Here is a 9,010-nt window from a genome sequence, read left to right as displayed (position 1 = left end):
TCCTTTCCCCCTTTTATTGTACTCAACAATTGGCCTGAGTTTCTGAAGTTTTCTCTTCACAACACGAGGCATTGTGCTCATACCTCGACCAGACTTTGAATCATCAGAGATTGTTGTCGTGCTGGTTGGTTCTGTCTCAGCAGATGATGAAGCAAACTTCATCTTCTTCGAAGACTTCATCTTCTTCGAAGACTTCTCTTCAGGAGTTACCATTCCAAGCTCCTTACCTCTATTTTTCTTGGAGCCAGAGTCCTTACTTTGGTCTTGGTGAGAAACCATTTTTACAGACAAAACTGCAAGTGAAAATATTTCAAGAAAAGATTAAGAACACAAACGATGGTTATTAATAAAATACGACGTATGATATGATTTTAAACGACGCAATAAAATAATCTCAGACGTAATTAGGGGTGGGCATTTGAACCGCAAAACCGTAAAACCGAACCAAACCAATCCGGAAAAAACTGAAAAAAACCGTGTTGACCAAAAAAGTCAAAAATCGAGAAAAATCCAAATCGAACCGGTTCAGACCGGTTCCGATTTCGGTTTTCCATCCTAAGGAACCGGTCCAATCCGAACCGGTCCAATAGAATTAATTTATATATTTTTTAAATATTATATATATTTATATTTGAAATTATATATATTTTCATACCTGTCAAATTTTGATTGGGTGTGTATGCTGCTACCATAAGTAGCGCACACACAGGATTACACCAAATTCAGATTGGGTTTTTTCATTCTTCGTTCTTTCCTCTCCTCCCTCCCATTTCGTTTCATACTCTGATACTCAGCCAGCCGCCAGCCACCAGCCACCGATTCCAAACCTCTCTCTCAACCAGCACGTCATTGCCGCCGCTCTTCTCTTAGCCTCTCTCAGTCGTTGCAGGTCAGATTCTCTCTCTATCTCTCTCCTTTTTTTTTTCTTTCCCCAATTCAATTTTCTGACTCTCTCTGTCTTCCAGCAAATCGAAGATCCCATTCGCTCGCAGCGTCCACCTCTTCATCTCGTATAGCTCTCTGTCTCTGTCTCTCTCTCAGGTATTGTTCATCTCTCTCTCACAGCTCATCTTCAATTATGCGAAAATTGGATAGGTCTTATATTTTCTAGGGTGCAATAATCTAATGTGATGTGGGTTTTGGAATGACAGACAGACAAAGCTTCAATGCTGGATGAGATCATCGATTATGTCAAATTCCTCCAGCTCCAAGTCAAGGTGCTCTTCTTCTTTATGTTTTTTATTTTTTATTTTTGCCCTTTCTGGAGCTGAGTTCATTATTTCTTAATTAAAGAAAAAGAAAGATTCCCTAGTTGACATTGTTTGCTGGATTAGATAATGATAATCAAAAAATGGATTTTTGAGTAATATTTTTTTATTCATTCTGGGGAATGGATGTGAATTTGTTATGTTTACACAACATGTAGGTTCTGAGCATGAGCAGGTTGGGCGGTGCAGCTGCTGTTGCTCCTCTTGTTGCTGATGTGTCCTCTGAGGTAAATTAAAATGAAGAAACCCCTTTTATCAACAGCATTCAATATTTCATCCTCAAGTTTTATGAGTTTATCTTTAAGACAGATATGACTTATTACTGATTCAATAATAGCCACAAGTAATTTGCATCTATAAACTACTATATTGCAATACTAGAATCAGACAGTATATAAAGGTTTTGCTAGTCAGTTATGTTCTCATTAAGCTCCTTCGGCAAATTACTACTAGAGGTTAAAGTAGTTCTTCTCAATAACATGCTGTTACTTCCAATCTTACTTGATCCTTCTGTATTGATCATTTTGTTAAAACACGGAGATACTCAAGTAAAAAGTTTCTGCTGAGCTAAGAACTAAATTGAACTTTGTAAGGCATTCTGTTGATATTCTGCATATTGTTGGGCATATTGCAGAGTATGTAAGAGCAGAGTATGTGTTTGGTGCTTCTGCTCACTGGTTTTGGCTGTTGGGCATATTGTTGTGGCATATAGAACAAGTTGCAGAGAAAGAAGGAAGCTTTGGGTTTACAAAATTGACATTGAAGCTGTAAGTCTTTGCTATCCTTTTCTCTTATGAAATCGTATCAGTTTGGGATTTGATTTTTTCACTTTAATTTGGATTGTATTTTTGTTGAAGTTGGATTCATTTTGATGTGTTGAAAGCTTGATAGAACCTCAAATTTGGGGTATGTTAGTATATAAATACATTTTGGGCAGATTTGTTAAAATTTAAAAAAAAAAAAAAATCGGAACCGCAGGAACCGAACCGGAACCGGACAGGTTCGGTTTGGTTCGAATTTCTGTATGGATGTTGAGCAGAACCGGTCCAAACCGAACCGGTCTGCACTATCGGATCAGGTTCCATTTTTTCCCCGAAACCGGTCCAAACCGAACCGTGCCCAGCCCTAGACGTAATAAATGTTTAAAACCAAGGTAATTAAACAACGACGAAATAATATAAAATAAGACGTAATAATAACTTATAAACGACGTGATAATTAACTATAAACGACGAAATATTTATATAACGTCGTGGTATTGATGTTCACACGACGTCAATAGTAATATACCGTCGTCTATATAAGGATCCAAAACCCTTCTTTCTTTCTCTGTGAATGTTTGATTGCAGATTTGATTTTTCTGAACCATGGTTTTTGTTTTCTAATTTGATAAAATACAAGGCCAAGAAAGAAAGTTTTGGAATCTTATATAGACGACGGTATTTTAATATGACGTCGTGGTATTAACATTCACACGACGTAAAACAATAAGATACTGTCGTCTATATTAGATACCAACCTTACTTTCTTTTTCTTTATATTTTATCAAATTAGGGAAAAACAAAAACCATTGTTCAGAGAAATCAAACCTGCAATTAAACAAGCAAATAAAAAAAAAGACTATAATTTTAAAAACAACTTTGTCAATTTTCAGACGACGCTAGAACGACTGACGAACCGTCGTGGTCTACATATTTAACCACGTAAATAAGAAGCTACCGTCGTCTTATTTAGTTGAGGTAGTTGTCTTCAAAGTTGGAAACTTTCCCTCTTTGTCTGTATATTTTATCGAACTTGGAAAGAAGTAAAATGATTTTGGCCAGAAAAAAGGTAAAAAGATTTTTCAAACAAAAAACGTATGAGCATGCAAAACAGCAACCAAAATAGTGAAAATGAAAGCTTACCTTTTGCGTGCAATGAAAGCAAGAGGAAGACGATGTTTAAGTTCAGAGACGACGAAGAAGACGAGAGGAAGACGATGAGATACTCTGACAGTGCTCTGACAAGGAAAAAAGTCTAAAAGTTTCTCTGGGAGATTGAAATTTTTAATCGGGTTTGGAAACAGCGCATGTGTAAGTCAGGTAGACGAAAAGTTGCTTACATATAAAACCATTTCAAAAAAATAATACGGCGGTTACATATAACTACGACGTATAAATTACAAAATACGACGGTACATTTAACTTCGGACGTGGTAAATAAATACGACAGTAGTGTTGTAGGTACCGTCGTAGTAAACTCAAAAATTAAAGTACATAAGTAATAACTCGCGTCATGGTATATTATTTAACACGTCGTTTTTATTAATGTACCGACGTGGATTTCTGTAATATACGTCGGTCATATCGACGTTGATTTTACAATTTAAACGGCGATTTTTTTGTAAGGACCGCCGTTGGTTTTAAAAATTTATTCTATAAATTTGTCACTTTCATTCATTTTCGGTTTACATTTAGGGTTCCAAGTTCTTCCTCTCTCAGAGACACTGTCTCTCACGTCTCAAAGACAATAATTTGGATGTCTTTCTCAAAGAGAAATTGAGCTTACTCGCATCAAATATATGTCCACAAGAAGAAGCTTGTCAACTAGCCTTCTCACTTCCTTGATCAAGCCTGATAGGACACTTAGTGCTTCTGAATACTCCTTGCTTTCCATCAAAAGAGATGCAAGCCTGGCCTCCACTCGCTGTCGAAGGAAAGTTCGCTTCTCAGGGAAATCTGCTTGATTTTCTTGGCTAAGAAGATCCGTCAGATTTGTGATAGCCTCTTCCTTTATCCGTAGAGCTTCAGAAGAAGAAGATGGGTTTCAAGAATGCGATAAAGAATAGAAATTGCTTCAGATGGCCTCTAAAGCATGAGCAATCGAATCAGTAGTTCCTGGGAGATATGATGAAGACATTGTCAATGCTTTGAACTATACAAGTCCTGCAGAAAGATAAAGGACCAAACTGTTAAAGAAACTGAAACAACGGCGGTTTTCTGTTCTACCGTCGTCTTTTCTCGTTGTCTATATTAAGCTAAGATGACGGTAGATTTATAATTACCGACGTAGATTGTTTTGTTAAACGTCGTTAAGTGTACTACAACCGACGTGGATTTTATTTTTAAATTATAAATAGAGTTTTTTTTTTCCGAATTCTTTCAGTTTTAGTTTTCAATTACAAAGCGTGATAAATAGATTTTTCTTTCCCGAGGAAATTTAAAATGAGGGAAATTAATGTTCTAGAATTTGTAAACTAACACGACGCAATATTACTAACCCGAGGAAATTATAAATAGATTTTGCTTTCCCGAAGAAATTTTAAATTAATTCAGTTTGAAACAATGACGGTTTTTTGTTATGCCGTCGTTTTTAACTAACACGACGCAATATTTGTTTTGCGACGTGGAATCTTTTCATTTAACGTCGTTAGGTTTAATATAACCGACGTGGATTTGAATTTTTAAATTATGAATAGAATTTTTTTTCCCGTGACCTTTCAGTTTATTTTTCAATTACAGTGCGTTATAAATAGAGTTTTTTTTTCCGGAGGAAATTTAAAATGAAGGAAATTAATGTTCTGGAATATGTAAAGTTTCTTTTTTGGATGACAGATTTAAATAAAATAAGAATATAAAAACAACGACTGTTTTTGTATTACTGTCGTCGTTTTTCGTCAGCTTAAGTAAGACTAAGACGACGTAATATATTTGTTGAGCGACGTTGATTTGTTTTTTAAACGTCGTTAGGTATAATATAACCGTCGTTGAAAATTGTCTCTCTGATTGCAAATTTGCAACGACGTTAGGTATAATATTTGTAGATACACAAACGCACACACATCATCAACTTCCAAAAAATTGTCTCTCTGATTGCAAATCTGTGTCATCTGTTAAGATTATGATGTGGAACAGAGTTCCATCTGGTAAGATTTCGTAACCCTTGGGATCTCAGACAAATCTGATTATGTCGGCGGTTTTCTATATAAACCGTCGTGGTTATTTCAATTCTTGTCATTAAGTAGATCTACCGACGTAGGATAAGAAAATCAAAGAAAAAAATTGTTAACAAAAATTCTTATTAAGACGACGGTTTAAATTAAGGGTACGACGTATAAAATGAATAAATACGACGTTAAATTTTATTGTACGATTTAAAGATAACGTCGTAGAACTATACGAGAATGACGTCGATATATTTATATTTTCCGTCGTTGTACATTAATTTAATACGGCGATATTTTATATTTTAAAGCCGTGGATTTGTTTGTAATTATACGGCGTCTTATACGAAAACCTCGTCGTTTTATTTTATGAGTAAAAACGGCGGTTTTTATTGAAATCGTCATCTTTACTTTCTACGTTGGTCGATTCATAACTTCTGCCGTTCTTTGTTGGCTTTGATTTTACACTGCGGAAATCTGTTTCAAATAGACGTCGGTTGTTTAATTAGGTACGTCGTTGTTTTTGAACAGCCATTTGAATCTCCATTTTTTAGTTGTCTAAGGTTGTATTACACGACGGTGTTTTTAGAACCGTCGTCTTTTTAAAAACCACGACGGTTTTCACTTAGACCGTCGTTGTTTTCTGGTCGTCTTTTTCATTTTTTGTAGTAGTGTACTCCCCCCATTGCCAATTAGTTTTGAGGTGGAACCTCAACTTCCTTTATGGTATCAGAGCGGGTTAGCCCACGTGTTAGACTTGAAAATTCGCCACACGTGTGGGGGCGTGTGAGAATGTGAAGGTAAAGAGTCCCACATTGGAAAGTTGAGAAATTTAGCAAAGACTTATAAGGAGTTGGGCTACTCTCCCCATTGCCAATTGGTTTTAAGGTGGAACCTCAATTTCCGTCAGAAACATTCACAAGAAGGAATCCAACAGATGAGCTGGTTGGTGGGGAAATGAATTTAAAGCAATGGATTGCAAACTCACTATTACCAGATGCCATAAGAGCCTTTCCAACGGGCAGCTGAGCCCAAGGCTAGGGGGAAAAAAAATTTCGTTCCAGCGGTCAGCCCAAGCCCGGGGGGGAGTGGGTCCCACCAACTCGGGCCAGCCCGAAGGTCAGTTCAGCCCGAGGTGAAGCCCGCGGGCGATGACGTCAGCGCGCTGGTTCAAATTTTTTTTACTGTTGGCGCGTGCACGGTAAAAAAAATTTGAACCAGCGCGCGTTGACGTCATCGCGATGCCAACTCCAATGGGAAGATGCCACGTGCCGCACCCCCAGCGCCCTGATCAGCATCTTCAAATCCAATCCAACGCTGGCATTTTTTGGGCAATAAAATTATGAAAAAAATCAAAATTTTTTTAAAAAAATTCTAAAAAATTCAGATTTTTTTTCTTCCTATAAATACCTATCAATACCCTTCACTTTCAACACCAATCCTCATACATTTCATTACACTTCTACTATTATTCACTCTTTACTCATTATTTTCCTGTTTTTCACCTTGTATTTTTATTTCATATTTTTATGGCTTCTTCTATCGAAACCGGAGGGGCTTGAAGCACCATGGAGGATGTTTCCTTGTGTGAGGCTTAGCTCCAAATTTGTCATTGTCCCGTGTCCGGCAATGAGATGAAATTTTTTCATATGTGGAAAAAAATTCATGCCGAATTTTGTGAAAAAATTTTGGGATCTACTCGTACGGAGATGGCATTATCTAGTAGGTGAAAAATTCTCAATAAAGAGTTGGAAAAATGGAGAGATGCCCTGGCAAAAGCGATGGAAACTATAGAAGCGGGAAAAATCGTACTAACGAGGTAAGTATTTTATAATTTTTGTTTTATTAAGTTTAATCTCTTAATATATATATATTTTGTTAATATTTATTGCATTTTCAATATTTTGTTAATATTTCTTGCATTTTTAATATTTTGTTAATATTTCTTGCATTTTCAATATTTTGTTCATATTTCTTGCATTTTTAATATTTTGTTAATATTTCTTGCATTTTCAATATGTTGTTAATATTTCTTGCATTTTCAATTGTTTCTTAATTTTCTTGCACTTCTAATTGTTTCTTGCATTTTCAATATTTTGTTAATATTCCTTGCATTTTCAATATGTTGTTAATATTTCTTGCATTTCCAATTGTTTCTTAATTTTCTTGCACTTCTAATTTATTTGTAAGGTAATTGCATTTCCATTATTCTTATTTTTGTTACTTGCATATCCAATATATTTTAAATATTTATTGCATTTCTATTTTTTTGTTAAATAGATGATTCAACCGCCAATGTGGTTCGGTGCAACCGGGGGTGGCAAAAAAAGTTTCAACCATCATGAATGTTGGGAGGTGGTGAAATATTGCAAACGCTTCATAATTATTCCGACGGGTCCCGCCGTTGTGTTAAACGAGACGCCACTCCGTGATTCAATGACATTGGATTCACCTCTCGATTTCCCTTTGAGTCAAGACTCACCCATCGAAAAGGAGCCGAAGCCCATTGGCCGAAAGGCCGCAAAGGCAAAGAAAGCGGGTAATTCAAGCAATAATAATTCAAAATTTTTGGAGGAAATTGAAAGGCAAAACGGCATAAGAATTGAAATGGAGCAGAAACGCCAGGATAACGAGTTGGCCCTTCAAGCCGAGTATGCACGAGAAAGGGAGTATTTGCGCAAAAAAGATATGGACAAGACAGATCGGGAAACCATGGCAATGGATACAAGTCATATGTCCCCTAAAACAAAATAATTTTGGAAGCTAGACCGAAGGGATGTTATGAGAAGAAGACTTTTCCAGGATGATGGGCCTAGCAACACGGATTGGTTAAATGATGGAAACCATTAAATTAGTTAGCATACCTTTTATGTATTTGTATTTTTCATGTTTTCTATTAAAGTTGTTGTAATTCATGTATTTTATGTTAGTAGTAGTAATTCTTAATGACTTGTATTAGATTTCTTTATTTGATAAACAAAGCATTCAATAAATTACCTTTTTATTCAACATATTCCATACTTCAAACAAAACAAAATTAAAATAAAAAAAACTACAAACAAGGCACAATAATAATACCAAACCACAAACAAACCATAATAAATAAAAATACAACACAACCTAACCATAACTAAATAAAACATAACCAAAGCATCTATGCTCCATCATTCATCTTCATTGCCTTTCATTGCCCATAGATGCTCCATCAAGTGAACTTGACGCATTTCATGAATATACGAAGATTGCATCTCTGTATATCGATCTATCATTCGGGTCATGAAATGACCATCCCTCACCAACGGTTCCGGCTCAAACGGTTCTCCACTTGGCCCCATGGGCCTTTCATAAATCCGTGTCAAGGCCGTGTTCATTGGATCCGGTTCGTAGACCTCTAAAGCATCATAATCGTACTCATCCTCCACAATCATATTATGGAGGATGACGCAAGTCATCATAATGCTTCTGAGGATCTCCTCATCAAACATACGGGTCGCACCTCGAATAATCATCCACCGAGCTTGAAGGATGCCAAAACACCTTTCGACATCTTTCCTGTATCCTTCTTGATAGGTAGCAAATAATTTTTGCTTCTGGGATCGGGGATTCGGAATGGATTTGACAAAAGTGGTCCACCTCGGGTAGATGCCGTCAGCTAGATAATACCCCGTCTGGTACACTGTATTGTTGACTTGATAGGTGATATTGGGGCCCTTGCCTCTCAATACATTGTTGAAGACCGGGGATTGACCCAGCACGTTGAGGTCATTTTGGGATCTGGCAACTCCAAAGAAGGCATGCCAAACCCATGTGTCGAAGCAAG

The 9,010-nt window shown here is 36.5% G+C and overlaps 1 long non-coding RNA gene across 1 annotated transcript; it reads left to right on the top strand.

Annotated features, from left to right (window-relative positions):
• LOC109949999 lies at nucleotides 1,109–1,480 on the top strand. The gene is made up of 2 exons (XR_002272344.1): nucleotides 1,109–1,217; nucleotides 1,427–1,480. It is a non-coding gene; the product is annotated as an uncharacterized LOC109949999 (long non-coding RNA).

This window comes from Prunus persica, chromosome G6 (assembly GCF_000346465.2).
Source record: "Prunus persica cultivar Lovell chromosome G6, Prunus_persica_NCBIv2, whole genome shotgun sequence".
NCBI classification, from domain to species: Eukaryota; Viridiplantae; Streptophyta; class Magnoliopsida; order Rosales; family Rosaceae; genus Prunus; species Prunus persica.
The sequence above is the reverse complement of the archived record's forward strand: the minus strand, read 5'-3'. Positions and strand labels throughout refer to the sequence as shown.